Raw genomic sequence first — 20,496 nt, forward strand, 5'->3', positions numbered from 1 at the left:
TGGATTTACGTAAGAATATTAGTTGAAATTATGTCATTTCAAATAATTTTACACAAATTTCCACGGAGGAGATTTTTTTGTTTTGTTTTCGACGAAAGAAGATGTATACCAACTCCCGCAATCTTTTATCCCATGTCTGTCTGTTTAATTTCCCATTGAAATGACCGCAAATTCTTACTTCAACAAATTGTGTTAAAAGTTAAAATTTCGCACATCAAAATTGGTGAATCGCTTACGTAGCTTCTCAATTCAGTTGCACCATATGAATGCAACCAGAGTGTGAATTGAATAAAAAGTGAATTGAATAAAAATTTGTGTGAGTTAAGTGTTCGTGATTGATAAGAGTCATAAATAATACGTCAGTAGCAGGCCACCACAACCGCACCCGGAAATGTGTGTTGATTTATCACTGCCGGCTGCATCAGCTAAACTCTATCGGTAAGTCGTCCTTATTGATTTGTTTTTAATTATGTCACGAACTCAATATTTAAAATTTTTCTTCTTTTGTTTGCTATGATGTCAATTCTTAAGTATACGACCGGCCATCGGCCTGAAATGTTTGATGAGAGGGATTGATGTTGAGGAAACACTTTGAACAATTGGGATGATGACAAAGTCAAATAAATTCCTAGAAATAATCAAATTTGTGCATGTAACCCATGACCGATTCAGATCACTCATCTCTCTTCATCATATGACCTTTCCTCTTCCTCTACGCCTTAAAATGACATATGTGGATTTTAGTTCAAGAGTTAAAGAATAGCATCTTTAAAGTGGAGCTGGGCGGGACATATTGCAAGAAGGACGGACGAACGTTGGACCAAAAAAATCATGAACTGGAGACCACCTAAAACACGACCTAGAGGTAGACCACCAGAGAGATGGAGTAATGGTATAAAGAGAATTGCAGGCGCAAATTGGCAACAAGTGGCAACTAATCGTTCGGAATGGAAAAGAATTGGGGAGGCCTACGTCCAGCAGTGGAGAGAAACAGGCTGAAAAAGAAGAAGAAGAAGAGTTCCAACTCCTAATGTGTCGAGGTTAAACGTGTTTGTCAAACTAATGTGTGTTTGTGATTCCCGATGAATCACTGCAACCCTCGGAGATTTATTTGAACTTTAGGATGATTTGCTGAAGAACTAAATGTTTCTGAAATTGTCAGAAACTCTTTGTGTATCACAGTGTCAGCATGACATCTCGATGACAAACTTAATTCCACCACAATTCACGAGAATTGTTGTGAAAAGTCTTACTGTATTCTTGATTCACTTTTTGAAAACTGGCCGAGATATTGCAATAAATATGCTTTGCTGTCTCTGTTTTGAACTCAATCAGAGTTAAGATTTCCACATTATACGTGTACTGCAGCACTCAGCATTTTAGAAGGGACTAAAAATCTATCCAGAATCAGCTGTAGCGAAATTTTATGAAAATTTTGCAGTACTAGATTACGAATTTGAAATGCCAGTCATACGATGTGGTAAAGATGCCTCAGACGTCCTAAAACAATTATTCATTCATACGAGTAAATCCAGTTGTGCTAACATCTTCTACAGCTCTTTGCTTTTAACTGTGCAATTCTTTATGGATGATACGTACTTTCTGCAATTCTGCTTGCGCGAAGGCATTGTGCTCTATAATCTCATTTTTAGCTTCCATCTTTCAGTGCTATTTATATCTGCATTTAAATGAGCAGATAGTGCACATGTAAACCCGTAAACGAGGCTCACACATACATACATGTATCATATCAAGCAGCGTCATATTATGTAATGAGAAGTAGAGTTAGTCTACCACCGGTACTCGATCAGTTAACAAGCTCAAATAAATAGATCAAACAAATTACACCGATTCGTCTTTTATCATAATGCCAACGGCATTATATTGGTGACCCCTAGTGTTTTTTGGACATGAATGTTAAATTATAATAAATTTGTACAGTCAATTACCCGACGCGACGCGGGTTAAATATCGCAAGAATTACGAGGACATTGGTTTAAAAAAGTGAAAAATCAATCGTCCGTCACGTAAAAGTGAATAATTTCATTGCACAAAGACGACAAGACATAACGGGTCTGATGCACAAGGAGAAATTCTGGTTTCGGTCAATCGAAATATTCGTTTCTACTATTTTGGTCGGATTTGGCACAAAAGCCATTGGAACTAAAGTGAAAATTTCCAAACGATTTTGGCCCGCAGAAACCGTTACAAGCCATCGGTGCATACAATTATAGACTGGTCTAGAGAGAATTAATAATCGTGTGGTGGATTCAACAAGCAACTCAACGTACATCCGTGGTGAATCAAAGGCTGGCTTCTTTTACGTAGAAATTTCCTGGGTGGAAGTTAAAAAGAATTCAAAGGTCATCATGGTGGTCACACTAATATCACGGGTAGCGTCAGCCGGTTTGGTTCGTCAAGGTTAGTTAGTTAGTTAGTTCATTTATTGACGTTATACGCATAAGGCCTTGAGGCCTTTTAAATTACATATAAACCCGAGCAAAGCAACGCGAGAACATTAAAAATTTATAAACGGTATAAAAGAAAAAATGATAAAAGAAAAGAAAAAAAAAAGAAACTAAGAATTTAGGATCACGGATCCATTTGGCAGGCAGTTGTGCTACGTCAAAAAGATAAAAACAAGTAAAAGTTAAAGTTAAACAAAATATCCACGCAGTAACCGAGTGTAGCATTATCATCGATTTTGTACACAGGAGCAATACCAACATAACGAGTTTCTCAGTGATGGCACGCAGTGACCACTGATGTTGATTATAGTGAAAGACGATAAGATGAGTCAGAGGAACTTTTAAGCACTAAAGTAATCTCTACACGCATCTTTGAAGCCAGTTATCGAAAAAATCCTCTTTATACTCGGAGGCAATGAGTTATAGGTTGAGACTCCGCTGACAAAAAACGATCGCAACTGAACGTCAGAGCCGACTCTTGGCAGCAGCAGGTTGAACGTCCTTTCATTACGCGTAAGGGTTAGCGAATCAGACAGGTAGCGAGGCTGTTTCGTAAGAATAGTTTTATGTATGAGCACACAAGTCAAATAATCATAGTGAGAGAAGAGATCGCAACCAAGTATGCAGTCAATATCATTTGAAGTTGATTCATATCGACTCAAACCACAGACGAACAGCACGCATGCTTCAAGGTCGTCAAGTAAGTTTTGAATTAAAAAAACAATCAGTCGACGCAGTTGAAAATACCGACACACCATGGTACAAGCATTCCAAGGAAATTGTGGTAAAATCAGCGCAAAGGATTGACTTAGGTATCTGGCATGTAGTCGAAGAAGAGAAACGAAGAATCAACCGAGGAGGACGCCCATTAACTGTAAATTCAATGATCGTACACTTGTACCGGCGAGTACTGAGTAATCATTAGGCCTGTTCATTTTAGAGAAATAGTCTCAAATTCATCTGGCATGGTGTCTATCTGGTCCGGAAGGCTAAAATATTGGACCCGTATTTTTTTTAGAATTTAAAAAAATAGTTTAGATCTGGGGAGCGAAGCATTTGTTCATATGTACGAATGCGTTGGTTAGAAGAGTAAAAAAGATATACACCATCATTCTCCTCTCTTCTAACCAACGCTTTCGTACATTTGAACAAATGCTTCGCTCCCCAGATCTAAACTATTTTTTAAAATTCTAAAAAAAAATACAGGTCCAATATTTTAGCCTTCCGGACCAGATAGACACCATGCCAGATGAATTTGAGACTATTTCTCAAAAATGAACAGGCCTAGTAATCATCCGCTAAATATTTCAATTCATCGATTACCTACGAAAATATGCAACCACACATGGCGTAAAGGTGGAATGGATTGAAATTTTGAATCGTTTGCGAGACTAATTTGGATAAGTGAATTTAATCGCCTTGAATTCCTTAGAAAATTTTTGTATATTTTTTTTGGTTAATTGAGTGTTTGGTGGATACAATTGTTTTGTATAAGTTTCGTTAATTTCAAACAGATTTCTCTATTAGTCGCTTTGCTGAAAGGTGAGTAATGTAGTGACCCGTAAACGAGGCTCACACATACACACATGTATCATATCAAGCAGCGTCATATTATGTAATGAGAAGTAGAGTTAGTCTACCACCGGCACTCGATCAGTTAACAAGCTCAAATAAATAGATCAAACAAATTACACCGATTCGTCTTTTATCATAATGCCAACGGCATTATACACACACACGCGGCAATAAATTGAAGCTCTGTAATCATCATATGCATTTTTGTGCGCAAAATATTGACAGTTAGATGTACTGCCTTTTCGAACACATTTTCGGCAAGTTTCGTTGATCATGACAATATACGCGGAAACACGGTCCATAGAAACCCTATAAATAAAACAATGGTCGATGACCTTGCCTTTTAATGAGATTAAACGGACTGGCCATTTGTCGTTTAAACTTAACATTGATTCCATTCATGAATCAATCCACAACACAACGATGTATTTAAATGAACGACACACAAGATACCATCCGATCCAAATATACTCGTCGACGCTTCAAGCTATAAATAAATTGATTCCATCGCATCGGCTCGGAAAAGTCGGTTGTGTATTTTAGTGAGACATACCGTACAGATGAAAACTCACACATTAGTGTGAGCACCGCAAAATTTTCTTTTTGAAATGTTAAGCTCGTACAATTGTGAATTCGTGCATCGTCCTTTGACTCGTGTGTGTCTTAGCATGTGAGAAATAGAGACGAGTGGATAGAGTTTTTTTTTTTCAAGAACCCGACCTGTTATATATTTCCAAAATCCAACTAGTTTAAACCTGCCAACCCGTTGGCTATATGAAACTCCACCGATGCCGCCCACTCAGTGTCAGTCCTGTTTTAAAATGACGTTTTTATATAAGAACACCGATCGGTTGATCGGGTTTTGTAGGTGCTTGCTGAAGCTATGCACTTAATGGTCTGCTCTTTATGTTGAAACTTTCCGTGCCATGAGCATGAATGAAATAGTAATTTCTGCAGTTGCTTTGACTTACACAAAGCTTTGAGCTTGTTACCCCTGAGTTTTCGACTTGCGATCTTTAGAATTTTAGAAGCCATATTATATAATTCATGACTTGAACAGCCTTTTCGAGCTGTGAATTTTATGTGAAACACGGGCTTCCTCTACGGATGGCCCGTTCAAAACATTGAACCTACCGAACATTCTACCCTCTGAACACGTAACGACAACATTTACCTTAATGAGGAAAAAACTACCAGCCAAGTGTGTCCCACAAATTCCAGGAGTTCGAAAAACATTATAAAATTCTATGAGGCAATCGGATAAGGTCCCCTTTGTCAGAAGTGTTCGAAAATTGAAAGGCTTTAGATTAAGTTCAACATCATTCCAGCGAAGTATCGAAGTATTGCCAAAGTCAAATCGCAAAAAAAAGGTTGGCGTTTCTTCACATTTTGTCGTTTCTTCACACTTTGGCGATTTTTCTTGGCGGTTCTTCACACTTTGGAGTTTTTTTGCGGCTCGTCAGTTTTTGAGAATTTTTTAAATCGCCAAAAAAAATCGTCAAAGTGTGAAGAAACGCCAAGAAAATTCGCCAGAGTGTGAAGAAACGACAAAAAGAAAAAAGTCAAATAATTGGCGTTTCTTCACACTTTGGCGATTTTTTTGGCGGTTCTTCACACTTTGGCGATTTGACTTTGGCGATACTTCACGGGAATTTCAACATCCCGATAATGAAGTCCGCAACACAATAGTAGCTTACGACCTTGTTTGGAAATTTTTATTGTGATAGTGCTGCTTTCGCAGCTCGAACCGAAGACGAAGGCAAAATACAAAGCTCCGAACAATTACGTCAGGTATTTAACTCACTAAGCCTCCTGGAAATGAGTTTTAACGCTCATGTCAAGGAATATTGACTCCGAACACACATGTTTCAGGTATGACGGAATCGTACGGGTTCTCGGCAGCCAGGCTTGTTTGATTCACGTGCATCAACACAATCAAAAACGTCTGTTTAAAATATTCGGCTAGTCGAGTTTATTTGATCTGAAAATCAGTTTAATATTCGGCTTTTCTTCTCAATGAAAAAACAAAAAAAAGTTTCGATTCGGTTTTCTCAGTACACGTCTAACACTACTGAGCATTAGCAACGCGTTTGTGTTTTAGCTAAACAATTTTCTTCTTGTTGTCGCTCCTTCATTACTGAATCGGGAATAGGTTTTCATTTTGCAATAAATTATTTCCATTTGGTTGGTAAGCTAATATCACAGCATTCAAAGGAATTTAGTTTCAAGTGTGTAAAATTCGAATTTTGTGTGGAAAGATTTTCTTTTTCTTTTTTGTCTCGTCGCAACGAAAGTGGTTAGATTTCGCGAAAATTTCAATTTCTGTGTTGTGTGATTTTCTGTTATGTAACTTAAACCGACAAACAAAGATTTTGTGTTGACACAACAAAATTTCAGTATTTTCAACGGAAAAACCTTCTGATTAGGCGGGTCAATGCTTATGCGTAATTATTGTCGATATTGTTGTTAGAATTCCCCTACCTACTAACAAAGTGTGAACTCAACGAGGAACTAGTAACAGTGTTCGAAAATCTTGGACATATTTTTTTCTGTGTTCGAAAAGTGTGTTCATATGCTAAACTGTGAAGCTGAAAAGAATCATACGTACGCCGTGTAAAATGAATACGAAATGGTGTGGATGTGGATGCTAGTAATCAAACAGTATTTAACGTTAGTGTAAGTCGGGCATTAATTTTCTTTTGATAAACAAATATTTTGATTACTAAAAATACCGAAAACGAAAGAATCTGATACACTGCACAGCGTTTAATGCGTATTCTCAGTGTAATTTAATTTAACTTTTCTATTTTACTTGTTTTGATTTGTATTTTCTTCAAAAACTTTTATTCGTATTACACACATAAACTGATGTAGTAAACTGTTGAGCAAGTAAATAAATTTAAAAATAAGATCAACTGCTGACTGCCATTCAATTTGCTATTAAAATAGTACACATGCATGTACACACCCAAGTCGTAAAGGAAAACTTTTGATTAAACATCGTTGCTGGGCCTAACATATGACAATTAACACCTTAAAAATCACTCAACCTCCGAGAAAAGGAAAAAGTATCTCGGTATAATCATCGCATCTGTTACTTTTTTTGTTTTAAGTATCCTGGTAGTGACCTAATGCTTGACAAAAATTGTTATTTGTTCACCGAGTGAAAAAAAAAGTTACAAATTTCATTTCGACAGTGTTGTTTCTGGCCAGAGAGTAGCGAAGGTCGCATCTCACAGGAGAAAATGAAGTCATCAATGCTACCAGTCAGTAACGTGTCTGCAGGTTATTTTGACACAAAATTTAAAAATCCCTTAGCGAATTGAAATTTTGTGCCAAAATATCGTATACTGGGAATCACTTTTAATTGACTGGGAACATCGATGCCTGTTAAACCCTATTAAAGCAATCAATTTTTGCACCAAATTTCGGCCGTCGTCTATCATGTTCGAAAGACGAAAATGTCGGAAATCGATTTAGAATAATGTCTTGACTAGTGCTGCACTGGCTACCCAAAGGCCCATAAGGGCATTTTATGACAAAAGTTTGAAAAATACAAAATATAGAAAACCCGTCCGGGCATCACCCGAATGACCATAGAGCCAGGCTTGGGTCTCGGTTCGGTCGAGTCCAAATAATAAGTGCCAACTATCAAGACATGGAAGCAATGTGTTCCCATCGACAAGAAAAAAAAATCCAGGAAACGAAAGACTATAAAACTCGTGCTCTGCTCATTCAATTCCCGTTGATTTGTTCCACCAAAAATTGTTTTCATTGTAACTATATTCTTGTCCCGTTTACTGCCATCAAAATCTTTATTTTTTTTTGCCGATAACTAGGTCTATGTTTGCGAAGAATGTTCAAGAACATTGCGTTCACTTCGCTCCCATTTCACAGGACACAGGAGACGCATTCTTATTGTTAAAACTGAGCAAGGAGAATGCCATTTGATTTCTAAGATGAAGAAATGAAAAATGTTTGTTTCGGCACTTCTCCTTTTGAGTACATAAGAGTCAGCTTTCCAAATAAAAGAAATTTATTAAACCGTCCATGGAGCTAAATTGAAAGCTTGATTATTCGAATTGTTATGCTCATGAACATTTTACTTTCACATTCATATTTAGGAGTGAGAAGTCTTAGACCTGTGATCTGCACGTACGTCTTCGATCTATAATAGAGGTCCTCATCAAGATAACAGAATATTAAAGTAAATTCAAGGCGTAACTCAAAGCCCTAAACTTTAGAGATGTTTTAATTGATACTCAGAAACACTCAATCCCTGATAATTTGACAAAAAAAAGATAAAAATTGCCACCCACCACGTAATCATATTTTTTTTATTTTTTTTTATTTTTTTTTTAATTGTTCGTTTAATCAAATCAAGTTTATACAGTTTGTTTACAAATAATTCTTGTTAAAAATAAATTTACAGTCTGCCAGACTTTTCCAAATTTATGTATGAAATTTCATCATTTTAAGTAATACTAGACTTAAAAATTTAAAAAAAATTGAAATTTAATTGGAATAAATGAAATTGCAATAGGTTCATTACCTTGTAGATTGAAAAAAGCACGAAAAACAATCAATATTCTAAATTTTTTGAGTAAATACTTAACCTAGGGTTACAACAAAGTTTGTTGTGATCAAATCAAATTTGAAAGAAATCGTAATTCTCATAATCAGTTCGTATACAGTGGTCATTTTGGTGATACGAAATTACAAATAGGGATGCGGTTGTGTCTATAATGACAATAGCTTGGAATTATGGCCTCCTAACAGCGAGTGGGGAGGTTTATAGGTACAGTTAGCAATTCTTTCTGCTGAAAAGCTGCCAAATTCACTAATAACGTTGTTATCATGTGAATACGTCTTGCTAAGCATATTCATAGCCAAATCGTACAGGTGTACGTTAAGCCTCGGCACTTTCGTAACTTTGTGCAGTTCTTCAGTAGATAAATACTTAAAGTTCGTTCTCGATCTTCTGAAATTGATTGCCATACGTAGGCATCTATTTTCAAAGACTTTTAACCTCCTAATCAAGTACTTTGGCAAACTATGCCAAACCGCGACGGCATAAGTTAGAACCGGCCTCAATATGGTTACATAGGTTTTAACTTTAACTTCTTGCGAAATGCCATTATTGACTTTCATGATGGGATACAGTTTATGTAAACCGGTGTTAGCTTTCAGAAGCATCCTGTTCACATGTTCGTTGTGTTTAAGGTTTGGTTGAACGTAGTAACCCAAGAAACGAACGCTATCCTTGAAAGGGATTTTTGTGCCATTCATTTCAATGCCACAAGCTTTTTCATTTTTGGAACGCCCGCGGTTGGACCTCTGAATGAAAAGAGCTTCAGATTTTTCCACATTTACTCTAATTTTCCAAATCTGATAGTATCTGTGCAACTTGTGAAGGTGGCTTTGTACATTTGACTTAGCTCTGCTCAGGGATAATCTCGTAGAAAAAGTACTTGTATCATCTGCAAAGACGGTCAGAGTAGTGTTCATATGCGTCGGCAAATCAATCATGAAAATGATAAAGAGTAAAGGTCCTAGTATGGATCCTTGCGGTACCCCATCATTCACTGTTATTGGGTCGGAGAGCTGGTGTCCCAACTTAACTCTGTAACTACGTCCTTTGAGGTAGGAGAAAATAATTCTGATGAGATAATCAGGAAACTTCAAGTTTATCAGTTTATATATGAGTCCTTCAACCCACATAGTGTCGAAAGCTTTTTCAATGTCTAGAAAAGCGGCTATTGTAAACTTCCCATCGTTAAAACCCATTATTGCTTCTTCAAATAACCTTATGAGAGCATGAACGGTAGAGTGCTTGCTCCTAAAGCCGAATTGGCTGTTTGGCAATAAGGCATTTGTGTCGCAGTATTGTAATATTCTTACATGCAGGACTTTTTCGAGTACTTTACTCAAACTGTTCAATAGACTAATGGGTCTAAAAAATTTTGCCTCGTTAGCGGGCTTGCCTGGTTTGGGTATCGGTATAACATGGGCTTCCTTCCATGAATCAGGGTAGTATCCTATGCTCAGAATACAATTAATCAATTTAGCGAGGAATTCGAGTGCAGACCTGGGAAGCTTTTTCAAGACAATATTTGGGATAGCATCCGGTCCATACGACTTTTTATTTTTCAAATTTTTAAGAATTATTCTAATTTCCTCAGGATCCGTCAAACGTAGCTCAAACAAATTTGACGATGACTTCTGAGAGAAGGAAATTACTTCAGACAGCACAAGCGCATCAAAATCTGGATCTCCCATAACTCTATTTTGTTTGTGGATCTCGTCGTACACTTTTGCAATAGCATTTGCCTTATCAAATGGATTACTGATAAGGGAACCATCACTTGCCTTCAGCTCAGGCACTACTTTTCTACCATCACCTAGGAGCTTGCTTATATTCTTGTACATCTTTGTATTTGGTCTAATCTGTTTCAACTTATTCATCAGAGTTTCGGAGTTTCTTTCATCAATACTATTCTTAATTGTCATGGCTAGGCTTTTGATTTCCCTCTTTATATCAGGATCGTTGAGTTTACGGCGAAAATGTGCCCTTCTCAATCTCTTCTTTTTGGCAATTAGGTCCATCAGATGTTGCGAAAAATGGTTCTTGCTCGTGAAACACTTCTTAGGGATACATTCTTCCATTGCAGAACTAATTGCCTTGGTCAAGTGCTTAACACTCGAATTTATGTCATCGCAATCTACTACAGGTGTAGGATTCAGTGCATCATTCACTAGTTCTTTGAATCTCGCCCAGTTAGCTCCCTTGAACATGAACTGTTCAACAGGGGCATCGTAAGAGATTGAGTCATTGATCTTCAAGAGGTACTGAACGGGACAATGGTCTGGGTTGAGTTCGGTAACACTACTACTATCGACATGAACACCCTTAGCCAGGGCTAGATCTATAGTGCTAGGATTGAGTTTGCTTCTATAGCAAGTGTATGCATTAGGATGGATTAATTGAGCTAAGTCTTCATCAACAAGAAATTTGAATAGGGCATTGCCGTTGCTATTGTTTTCAGAATTATGCCAATAGCAATGTTTAGCATTATAATCGCCTCCCATAAAAACGTTGGAGTGTAAATTCATGAGTTTCAAAAGGTCCTTTTTCAAAAGATTTTTTGGACAATAGAAAGAATTGACAACCAGAGATTTAGAGTTACTCAGAGCTAGGCTAATGCATGTTGCTTCGGAGGCCTCTAGCAGTGGCGTATTCAGTATTTCATGTTTGATATTATCTCTAATCAGAATCGCGGTCCCCCCACCAGAATCCGATAGACGATCGTTCCTGTAGATCTTATAATTTGGAAATTGTACAAAGTTACTATTATTCAGCTTAGTCTCGCTTAACAACAACAAATGAGGTTGTTGCTCTATCAAAAGGTACCTAACCTCTTCCTGTTTCGCTTTACTCCTGATGGAGTTCACGTTCCAAGCTATTATCTTCAAAACGTCTCGCAACATACCTATGTGAATTGGGATAGAAAGTCTATGATCATTATTTTTTTCATCATTGGATCGTTCACCTTTTTGTATTCTGGCACGAAAGACTTGATTTTCTGCATGAGTACAGTCAAAGAACAGTCAAAAAGGCTGTTAATTTCATTAATTATAAAATTAAAACTTGTTCCTTCTTCTCCAGTTCCATCGTTAGACTTCAAAACCTGGCTATATGACACATTGCTTTTGACGAATGTACTTTTACTGGAATGAGCAGTGTTACTTTTGATTGTATTCAATTGATTTTTACCTGATTTTTCTGGCGATTTTTTTAATTTTTCTGCGTATTTGACGTAAACAGGACACTTTTTGTAGTTGGCTGGGTGGTTGTTGTTGCAATTCACGCAAGTAGCTGGTTGATCGTCTTCAAGAGGGCAATCACCCGGAGCATGACTATGAGGGCACTTAACACAGCGGTATTCAAGTCCGCAGTTGGATGCTGCATGACCGAAACGTTGGCATTTCCTGCATTGGGTTCCAACTTCTTTTTTAATAAATGGTTGCCATGAAATGCGTTGATGGCAAACGTGTTTGATGGCCTTTGTCAATTCCGTAAGTTTGGTACCTTGTTCAAAGTTAATGATGAACATATCCATTTTCACCTTTCCTTTGGCAAACATTGGTTGAACACTCAACACTTTCACCTTTTGCAATTCCAGGTCTGCGATTATATCTTCGGGAGTGTACGTGTGATGAACTCTCTTCAGAACCATTCGTAGCGGTTTTTTGTCTACAGTTGTATACGTATAAAACGGAAGATGTTGCTTAGCAAGGAACTCTTTCAATGAGCTGTGATCTTCCAATGACTCCAGTGTCACAATATATCCTTCCTTCAAAATCTTAAAGTTAACCTTTCCCTTCAGCATAGACTGCATGTTGGAAATAGCTTCCTTCGGGTTCTTGAAAGCCTTCGTAATCGTAATCGGCGGTACACGTTGTTTTGAAGACGTTTTGACAGAGTGAGCGGGTCTTTTGAATTGTTTAATATTCATGTTAGTGCTTACTTTACTGGCCAAGTCGCCAGTATCATCGGTATCCAAAATTGCGAAGGGATTAGTATCCAGTATAGACTTTCGATTTAGTGTTAATGCTATGTCTTCTAAGGATAGCAGGGATCGTGATTTTTTCAGATTGGGTTCATTCTTTTTGGTTTCTCCGTCTGAATCGCGACGTCTTGAGTTTTTTACATTTGAGTTTTGTGGTGTATTGAACTCATCACTTGTTTTACCATTATCAATTACATTCTTGTCAGGCGGTTCAACGTTTTCATCATTTGCTGACGGCATCACTATTTACACTTTAGTAACACAGTATAACGTACAAATATTGTGAAATACAATTTAATTATTTGCTGAGGTAGCGGATTTTGTTGTTGAAAATTTTTTATTAATTGAATTATAGCAGTTAAGCAAAAATGCGACTGTACTCTACAGTGGTCAACTATCAACTATCAACTACGTAATCATATAATCCGCCATACAGCGTGACCTTTCCAAAGTTTACAACCTTGGCATAACTCAGTAGGTTAACATACACTTCATCCATTTAACTCACCAAACAAACTACACCTTAGGCGGCCGTGTTATAGATTCGCTTCATTGTCTAAGAGCACAGAAAATTTTCCGTTGTTCCGGCTAAATTTTCGATCGCAAAATTTTTGAGTTTTAAGCGTTGCAATTCCTTTTATCATATCAAAACCATCGAAATCTTATCAAACCAAACCAAGACCAAAAATGACCGATTTGAAAGCCAAACAAAAAAGTCTTTTGATCGAATGGAAAATGGTTGTGTTCGAACTGGAGCGAAGACACAGTTCCGTGAACAGTCGAATTAAAATGTACCAAATTAGTGACGATCTAATCACGAAACACAAAACTTTCATGTCGTCCTATGCTAAGGCTAAACAAAGTATTGAAAAACGCTTCCACGATTCGCAATACGATCCGCCGGATGATGCAGTTGAAGTCGCTAAGAAAGAATTGACCGTATTGATAAAGAAAGAAGAAGAATTTGCTGAGTATGCAAAATTGAAGGACAAACAGCAGACGCTGATTGACGAATGGAAAATGATTATATTTGAATTGGATCGCAACCACTGTCGCTACGTGAATCAACTGAAATTCTGCCAACTCAGCGACGATTTAGCCGGAAAGCATAAAGATCTTCTGGCTGCATACGACCAAACGAAACAAGATATTGAGAAACGTTTCAACGATCCGCAATACGATCCACCGATCGACGCACTCGAAACGGCCAGAAAAGAAGTGTCACATCAAATCGACCGGGAAGTAGAATTTGCCGCGTTGGCCCGACTGAAAGACAGACAAAAGACACTGTTAGATGAATGGAAATTTGTTGTGGCTGAATTCGATCAGAGACACGATCTTGTAATGAATCGACCGATGTCAATGTGCAATTATCTGAAAAGGAAACACGACCAACTCCTGCTGGGATACGTACAGGCTAAGCAGAGCATTGAGAGACGTTTCGAAAATCCGCAATACAATCCGCCAGACGATGCACTGGAAACAGCCAAAAAAGTTCTGACAATCCATCTAGAAAAGGAAGAAGGTTTTGTGGATCACGTACAAGAATGATTCAGTTGGTTCGTGCGATGCAATTTGAAATAACTGTAACGGAACGAAATAAATTCGAATAACAGTCTTATCACACTGATTTTAATATGACCAACGACAGTAATCCAAAAAATCCAAATTTTAAATCCAAGACTAGCACACCTACATTAGCGTACCACACCGACCGCGACCCAACCCTTGTGTAGGTACTCGAACAGATTTTAAGTGAGGCTCGTATTTTTCATCGATCTCAAAATTTTCTCAATTTTCCATTAATGTCTCCTTCATTCGTCCTATCCATTTGAAAACCATTACATATTTTTGGTGATTTTAGATGATTGAAAGAAAAATGGCATGCCGCCATGGAACGATAAGTCTTTAACTTACTGAAAAACGTATACGACAAAATTTCCGGAAATTTTTCTCTGTCTTTCGTCGATGAATGAATTTAGTAAAATTCCTCAAACTTAATGTAATGTAATGTAATGTAGACTGCCGGCATGTTATAATATACAAACCTAAAATGAACATGCAGCGAATAGTGATGATAGTAGACACGCAATATTTTCTATATATCATTTGGAGATATAGCTTTGATAAATAAATAATTCGGTGCAAGTCTCGGTGAGGTACGCGATGGGTGTGTATTTTGGATCTTTCTTTTCCCCGTTTATATCTACCAAACATTGAACATGTAGTTGGAAATTCTAAACCAAAGTTAAATCCTCCAACTAACTAAATAGATATTTTGTCTTTGGAGTACCAGGGCGAATGTTTGTACACTTGTATTACCTGGTTTTTATAATGAACCAAACGAAAATGAATTTTATATTTTTATATAGAGAAAGAAAAAAACATAAAACTCGACGAGCTTTCATCTAATCGATTCAACAAAACCATTCGAAAAACATCTGACCTAATTGATCTAAAATTAAACTCACGCATTCGAAATTACATATATATTCGAAATAACAAATAAAATTCAAGCGAAAAGAAAACACCACATGGCAGAATCGTTTTTTTTCTCTCTATAATTTCAATATTTTCGACTGTCTGTGCATTATTATATTTATTACAACTGAGATGATGTGCTGTCTCTGGCTGTATACGGTCAGCAATAGATCTTAGTTTCAATTAATTTAATTAGTAAAAACAAGAAATATGAAGAATACCACAGTCATATACATGACAAGCGATAAAAAGTTGGAAGGACCAGTTTTCGTGTGATTTTTGAGAAGAAGAAGAAGGTATTGACAATACCTATTATTTGCCGTGTCATTTATATTTCCATCGTTTATTTTGCCATAAATATCACCAAAAGACCTTAAATCACTTAGGTGGCCCTAACTGACGAAGGGCCGACCCGAATATGCCCATCTTCGAACTTAGCCCTTACCGTCTGCTTTGAATTCCATCAATTACACACGGCATCGTAATCCTATAAGCCCCTTTGTACTTCGTACGGGGCTAAAATCATGAAATTCGGTCAAAGTTTACTGAAGATATTGGCAAAAAACACCACGTTCACTGTACGGTCGAGTAGCCGGATATGAGCTCACTCCAAGGGACCTAGTTCACGCTCCAGTCAACCAATGTTCATAAACGTTTTTCCCTGGTTGATACGTTCAATACCGATCTAATAAAGCAAAAGTAGTCGAAAGTAACCCATAAGGGTTACAGAAGTATTACGGCTACGGGCGTATTAGGGTGAGGACATATTGTGGTAACGGACGAAATAGATTTACGGGTCGTACGGGGCTCAGTCGAACCAAACGCTCCGACTGTTCTGATGCCTTGTTTGAAAAGGATTCTGATGAAAAGATATCATCAAAAATGAAATACGAGGCAAACAAATGTAAGCCACAATTTTAGCTTAGTACCGGTGCAACACTTAAGCCGACCGATTTTTTATCAATTTTTTGTCATTTGTCTCTTGATAGTATAATTCATCGTCTAGGTCTTGTACTCCATTAGTTTAAAGTTTCGTTAAAAATTGCGAACTCTTCCGCAACAAAACTAAAAATTTGATACATTTTGTGTGTCCTAACTGAATGCAGTGATTATCGCTATAATCTAGCAAACTATGTGTGAAAACGTAAACAAAAACATTCTCTGATACCTATATGCATGATTACGATGAACAATCGTTTGTTTGTTGCACAGTACACTTAACTCTGCGCATATTGTTTCACACACAACGTCAGATACACACAGTCGTGTGCATTCATTTCACCGCCAAAGTGTTAAGTGTAAAAGCGATATAATAGATCTGATTGTCACATGAGTCTTTTTTTAGTAATTAGTCGATGAATATTCGAACCTGAAAGTTTAAGAATAAAATAGCGATAAACAACGGTAATATGCCCAAAAGCAGACTGTTTTGCAGTCTTGTGTGATTTGTAGTACTACAATTTAATCCAGTTATGTACGAAAATGTATGTTTCTTTACGGAATCACAATTGTTCAATCACCCCTGTCTTTTTAGCACCGTATGAAGTGCAAAGGGGCTTATAGGATTACGATGCCGTGTGTAATTGATGGAATTCGAAGCAGACGGTAAGGGCAGAGTGTTTGCCTCTTGAGTAAATCAAATCCGATTTCAATTTTTTTTTTCCTAAAAGGTAGTTGAAATAGTGAAGCTAAGTTCGAAGATGGGCGATTTTGGGTCGACCCCTCTTGAGCTAGGGCCCCATAAATGCTTTAACGTTTTCCGAAGATTTCTCTGGCCGTTTAAAGGCTACACTTGTAAGTGATACGTCAAATGAAAGATATTTACAATTCAGATCGACAAAAAAAAAGTTTATGAAAATTGGATGACCGACTCGTGAGTTAGACCCCTTGGTGTGAACTAGGTACAGGGCGGCAAGCCGTTTTTGCTTGTAGGCTGGCCAAATTTGAACGGATTTAGATGGATTTTGCTTTATTAGATAGGTATTGACCGTACCAAGCGGGAAACAAAAGTTTATTCGGTTCACCGGAGCGTGATCTGGGTCTATGAGTAAGCTTATGTGGGGCTACTCGGCCGTACAGTGAAGGTGGTGTTTTTTGTTAATATCTCGAGTAAATTTTGACCGAATTTCATGATTTTTTTTTTGTTTGAAAGTTACTATCGAATGTAAAACAGCCGTTCTACTTTCCATCTCCTAACAAAATTACAGTCGGCCGTTATTTTGGATTTTTGTAAAAACGATATAAATCGGTTAAAATGATAATTACAAAGTCACTGATCAGTGGGAAGTGATTGGTTATGTGTGTGGGTTGTTTCAATCATCCCAAATATGGGTATATATATATAAATATATACAGCTATTGTTACGAACGCGAATCAATCGAGCAACATTATTTTTACGAAAGATTATTTGAACGATCCCTTTTATCTATTGATCGTTGCCATATGTGAATTTTTAGCAAAAGTCATTTACTAATTACGTTGACCTTACCGGAAAGACAGAATTTAATTGAAAGTCGTACGGAGCAAAAGTGCAAATCGAATCATATAGAATAAAATTTGTTAGATTCCGTCTCATCCTAAAAAATTACAGTTAATTCTCAAGTGTTGTGTAATAGCCTAGTTAATGCGTGGTCAATTTATTTGTATAATCCGGTTGTGGTCATAGGATAATTTACACGAAGAGATTGCACGACGATAATATAGTTTATCTCCTGCAAGCTGATATTTCATACATTACGCGTTTCTGCATATAAACACAAACACATACATAACCACAGCCTGTACGATTGGATAATTCACACATAACCCACCTGAGGTAAATTTACTTTCCATCTACATAGATAGTGGATACATGGATAGTATATGTGTGTTAGTAAGTAAATAAAGGATTCTCTGTATGATGTTTTTAGCCCCGTACGAAGTACTGGGGGCTTATAAGATTAATATGCCGTTTGTAACACGTCGAATTGGAAGCAGACAGTAAGGGCAAAGCATTTGGTTATGTCCATAGATGACGAATCCGCAATAAAAACAAGGCATCAGAACAGTCGGAGCGTGTGCTGCGACTGAGCCCCGTACGACCCGTAAACCTATTTTGCCCGAAACCATTATACGTCTCTAGCCCTAATAAGCCCGTAACCCTTATTCGTCCGATATCAAAATGCTTCCGTAACCTTATTGCGTACTTCTTGACATCATTGTGTATTTTTGTAAATTAACTGTTAGCGTTCATCTTTAAAATTGCGCTTAGCGCAATTACAAAAGCCCGTACGAAGTACTTCTCAAGTATAAAATAAAAGTTTACGATGTAATTTTTAAAATCCGAACTTACAACTTTTTTTACCAATTTTCTTTCGGTATTAAATTATCTGTCAAACGAAACAAAAAGTAGCAAAATCTGATGAAATATTCTCGATTTATGCGCAAAAATCACATAGGGCCACAAAGCGGCATTAGTCCAAGGGACCAAATTTGAAATTTTTTTCACCAAATTCTTTTTGGTATTTTTTGGTATTGGTAGTTACCTTCCATATAAATCAAAAACTAGCAAAATCGGATGAGATTTACTCGAACAATGTGCAAAAAACACTTAGGGCCGAGTAGCGGCCTTAGTCCAAGGGACCAAATTTGAACCTTTTTTTGCCACGTTCTTTTCGGTATTCAATTACCTTCCATAAAAAACTAAATCTAGCAAAATCGGATGAGATTTACTCGATTTATGTGCAAAAAACACTTAGGGCCGAGTAGCGGCCTTAGTCCAAGGGCCCAAATTTGAAACTTTTTTCGCCATCATTCTATTCGGCATTCAATTATCTCTCAAATGAAACAAAAACTAGCAAAATCGGATGAGATTTATTCGATTTATGTTCAAAAACTACTTAGGGCCGAGTAGCGGCCTTAGTCCAAGGGCCCAAATTTGAAACTTTTTTCGACACGTTCTTTTCGGTATTCAATTACCTTTCATAAAAAACTAAATCTAGCAAAATCGGATGAGATTTACTCGATTTATGTGCAAAAAACACTTAGGGCCGAGTAACGACCTTTGAGCCATCCCAACAAGCCCACATTGCATCTTACCCTAAAACAATGTTCAGCAACTTTGTTCTACTCGTCAATACCTTTCATTTGATATATCACAAGCAGGTATTGCGTGCGTATTTCGGTAGATATCGTCGAAAGACTGAAAAACACCTATAGGGCCCTAGCTCTGGAAGGGCCGGCCCTACCATGCCCATTTTCGAACTTGACCTTACTTTTGTCCATATCAATCGGGGAAAAAAAGAATTTTGAAAAAAGGTTGTGATTTACTCTAGCTAGAGGGGTCACGGACGGACGGACGGACGGACGGACGGACGGACGGACGGACGGACGGACGGACGGACATTTTTTTTATTGCGTATTTGTCATCTATGAACATAACCAAATGCTTTGCCCATACTGTCTGCTTCCAATTCGACATGTTACAAACGGCATATTAATCTTATAAGCCCCCAGTACTTCGTACGGGGCTAAAAATGTCCGTCCGTCCGTCCGTCTGTGACCCCTCCAGCTTGAGTAAATCACAACATTTTTTCAAAATTCTTTTTTTCCCCGATTGGTATCGACAAAAGTAAGGTCAAGTTCGAAAATGGGCATGGTAGGGTCGGCCCTTCCAGAGCTAGGGCCCTATAGGTGTTTTTCAGTCCTTCGTCGATATCTACCGAAATACGCACGCAATAGCTGCTTGTGATATATCGAATAAAAGGTATTGACGAGTAGAACAAAGTTGCTGAACATTGTTTTTGGGTAAGATGCAACACGGGCTTGTTGGGAGGGCTCAAAGGTCGTTACTAGGCCCTAAGTGTTTTTTGCACATAAAACGAGTAAATCTCATCCGATTTTGCTAGATTTAGTTTTTTATGGAAGGTAATTGAATACCGAAAATAACGTGGCGAAAAAAGTTTCAAATTTGGGCCCTTCGACTAAGGCCGCTACTCGGCCCTAAGTGTTTTTTGCACATAAATCGAGTAAATCTCATTCGATTTTGCTAGATTTTGTTCCATTTGAGAGATAATTGAATGCCGAATAGAATGATGGCAAAAAAAGTTTCAAATTTGGGCCCTTGGACTAAGGCCGCTTCTCGGCCCTAAGTGTTTTTTTGCACATAAATCGAGTAAATCTCATCCGATTTTGCTAGATTTTGTTTCATTTGAGAGATAATTGAATGCCGAATAGAATGATGGCAAAAAAAGTTTCAAATTTGGGCCCTTGGACTAAGGCCGCTACTCGGCCCTAAGTGTTTTTTACACATAAATCGAGTAAATCTCATCCGATTTTGCTAGATTTTGTTCCATTTGAGAGATAATTGAATGCCGAATAGAATGATGGCAAAAAAAGTTTCAAATTTGGGCCCTTGGACTAA

General features: G+C 37.5%; 1 protein-coding gene across 2 annotated transcripts in view; it reads left to right on the forward strand.

The window, feature by feature from the left end:
* The first annotated feature begins 219 nt into the window (after positions 1-219).
* Positions 220-20,496, forward strand: part of LOC119069403 — a 180,482-nt gene continuing 160,205 nt past the window's right edge. Inside the window, exon 1 of one of the 2 annotated variants that reach the window (XM_037173452.1) lies at positions 220-438. The gene's annotated coding sequence lies outside the window, so the exon portion shown is untranslated. Of the gene's footprint in view, positions 439-6,038; positions 6,720-20,496 lie in introns of those variants that run through there. The other variant, XM_037173451.1, reaches the window with a different exon arrangement.

The sequence above is a fragment of the Bradysia coprophila genome (genome assembly GCF_014529535.1).
Source record: "Bradysia coprophila strain Holo2 chromosome X unlocalized genomic scaffold, BU_Bcop_v1 contig_34, whole genome shotgun sequence".
Lineage (NCBI taxonomy): Eukaryota > Metazoa > Arthropoda > Insecta > Diptera > Sciaridae > Bradysia > Bradysia coprophila.